The sequence below is a fragment of the Salvia splendens genome, chromosome 7 (assembly GCF_004379255.2).
Source record: "Salvia splendens isolate huo1 chromosome 7, SspV2, whole genome shotgun sequence".
Taxonomy (NCBI): Eukaryota; Viridiplantae; Streptophyta; class Magnoliopsida; order Lamiales; family Lamiaceae; genus Salvia; species Salvia splendens.
In genome coordinates this window covers 23,637,900-23,641,126 of record NC_056038.1, presented here as the reverse complement: position 1 = coordinate 23,641,126, position 3,227 = coordinate 23,637,900, and the positions used below count along the sequence as shown (strand labels likewise).

General features: G+C 34.3%; 1 long non-coding RNA gene across 1 annotated transcript; it reads left to right on the top strand.

Annotated features, from left to right (window-relative positions):
* The first annotated feature begins 1,427 nt into the window (after nucleotides 1-1,427).
* On the top strand, nucleotides 1,428-2,809 carry LOC121811679. Its single transcript, XR_006052744.1, has 2 exons — nucleotides 1,428-1,741; nucleotides 2,360-2,809. It is a non-coding gene; the product is annotated as an uncharacterized LOC121811679 (long non-coding RNA).
* Nucleotides 2,810-3,227: the final 418 nt, after the last annotated feature.

Below are 3,227 nucleotides of genomic sequence, written 5' to 3'. Positions count from 1 at the left end.
TTGCTAATTATAGTAAGGTTCGATATACCGTGACCGGGGTGGATATTAAGAATGTGGGTTGAGTACGAAAAGAAGGATTAAATGGTTGAACTTTCTGTCTGTAGAGTATAGACGGTGAATACATGAATATAATGACTCGATCACAATGACTCGAGTCGGGGACCATACAATATACTAGCTAGTTATTAGAGTCTTTAGAGACATAAAGGATTTCACTTGCTTCAATGCACAACGGAAGGAACTGAACGCGGTTCCATGTATGAAGACACGAACCTCCGAGAGTATTGAATGGAAATATAAGTAGGTCTGGTTTAATTAGCACCCTCCACTCCATCACAGCTCAACCTGCACATTTAGAAATACATGCAGGGCTGAGTACAAATGTACTCAGTTAACACGTTGCCGAAAAATAGAATTATACATTTGAAAATATTGTCTAGCCATTATCACAGTAACACTAAGAAGTTTTATTAAAAAGACATGAGCTTACTAAAAATTATTTTTCGACTGCACAGTCTAAGTTCTTTCTGTTCTTTGCCATATCTGTACATCTTGTGCCGTAGAGATGGTGTTCTCCTACGATCACCTTAACATTCATGTGCCGGGAAGTGACCACTTTCCACGGGCACCAGACTGGCCAACCTTACCGATGACACACAGTCCACGTGTACACTAGTCCGAGTAGGGACTCTCCCCTTGCTGGGACACGAATTCGATTTCTTACTTTATTTGGCATAGCACATTCGGTATAACCAAACGCATAGGCATCATTACATAAAATAACATTCTTTATGGCAAGATCACATCATTTGGATAAATAAATATTATCTCAAATATACTTCATATTTTTATCCACATTTGTATGTAGGATATAAAAGTTCACCTCGTATGCTTCCGAACTCCGTAAAACAATATTAACTCACTTGGAGTTAAATTCCTTGCGATGGACCTTGTCCAATAAAAGATAATAAACTATTTAGCTTCAAGGAAATAACAATAGCAGATGATATGCTCTTAGGATATGCATCCTATTTTACTTCTCTCTTTCATAAACCCATTCACTTTAATTAAATTCGAAGATTTAATTATTGGTATTAATTAATCGAGGGATTAATTAATTTAATAAATTTGACGATTTACTTGAAAAACATACAAACCCACTTACTTAAATTAATTCAAGAGAATTTTATCTCAAGCAATTAATTTAATCCTAATATTACAATTAATTAATCCCGAATGAAGAATTAATTGATTAGTTAAAAAAAACTAACCCATCAAGCTCTAGCAAAGTTAACCCATAAAGTATACGACCCAAATCAATTATATACTTGAAATGGCCCAACAACAAAGGAACTAAAAAAAATATTAGTCTTAAATGATTCAAAAGAGGCTCCCACCCCCAGAAACTCTATACGTGAAATCCACCTCTCTCTATCTGCTCAACATCTCTTTCTAACTCTCTCTCTTTCTCTCTTTCTCTCTCTTTCTTTTTCACCTAATAAGACATAACATCGGATTTCTTCACGATCGAAGGTCCAAACAATGTCCGATCGTCCCAAACTTTTAACCAAAGGTAGATGACTCATAAAGCATCATTCCTACCGTAGGAGATCAAACTTTAATGGTTAGATCTTCTGTTATTAAGCTTTTAAGTGGCTGCTGTTTCAACAGTAACAACGTCGGTTTTGTACACGATCGGAGGTTCAAAAATCGTCCGATCGTTCTGAAATTTTAAAGTAAGGTAAACAACTCTTCTAACTTCACTTTGACCTAAGGAAATTACGTTTGAATGGTTAGATTTTCCGTTATAAATTTTCAAAGGTGCTTATCTTCCAAAGAGAACATTTTAGGAGTTTTTCCTACTTTCTAATTATTTTACTGATTCTAAGACTTTGCATATGTTGTATGTAAATTAGGCTCAACATAGAATAAATTGGTTTCATACATGAATTTGAAAAGAACGAGTTGTAAGATTGTTTATGAAGCATGCTTAGATGTGATTCTATGTTCTATGCTAACATGAAATGCTTGATAAAATCATGCTTGAAAAGATTTAACTTGTGGTTTGAGAATCATTACATCAAAAGAATGATAAGAGATTTCTATGATGAGTACTCCAATTTGAAATTCTCCTTCTTAACGAAAACTTGAATACTTGGTATTGGAAGGTTGGAATGTTTTCCGTCTACTTACTTGAAAATAAAATTTGGAGGTGAAAGAGATTTTGGGTAGGCGTTGATAATGGAAGTTGATACTTTCTTTTATAAACTAACTCCCTACACAAGTTATGGCTACACATTTTTCTTGGTTAATATCCCAACATCATCATTCTTTTTTTGATCTTATCACATTTTTGTAGAGGTAGAATTAAGGGGAGTGTTTGTTGGTGGAGCTCCCGGGATGGTGTAGGATTTCGTAAAAAAAACAAAGTGTTGGTACTATTCCTCCCTTCCCCACTTCTTATTCTTTTGCCCATTAGGTAGATGTGCATATGTGATGACTTCAGGTCGTTTTCAGTGAATAGTGCCGCACTATTCATATGTTGACTATGGTTAAAGATGGTAAGAGTTGTTTTTGTTACTGTATTATTATTGCACTGTCGTTTCTGACTTGTCCCATCATTTGTAGGAAGTTGGGGTTTCCTGAAGATAGAATACTAGCTTTGCAAAGAAGCCTTAGCTCATTTTTGTAACATCATAAATTAAATACAATTAGTACATTTCTCATTTGAAGAGAAATGACTATATTTTGTAAATGGACATTTAATATCCATCTGATTTATAAATTTACATGTACAATTATTTTATCACTTTGTATCTTCTTGCACATCAAAGTCCTTGATCAAAATTAATTTCACATTTGCGCTTAACTATCAATTAAAACTCATCAAGGATTTTAATACAACGAAACATAGGAGTTTAAAATACTACTTGCTTTAATACATTCATTTACTCTATAAACGTTTAATGACGTTAATTTGAGCGAGATATTACAGAGATCTTTTAAGCAAAAGAGGTGGACCTTCTTTTTATCTAAGAAGTACCATTCAAGTAATATTTTGGGCTTTGTTCCCAACCATGTTAAAATGCTTTGAGCACGTTTTGACGTGAATTGTGAAAGATTTGTCTTGTCGTGTTTTGGTTTTGTGGAATACCTATCTGCCCTGGCTTTTGCCAAATGATTTAATCGAATTTGGGTCTGAGTATGGGCCCCAAACTTTGCTTAGG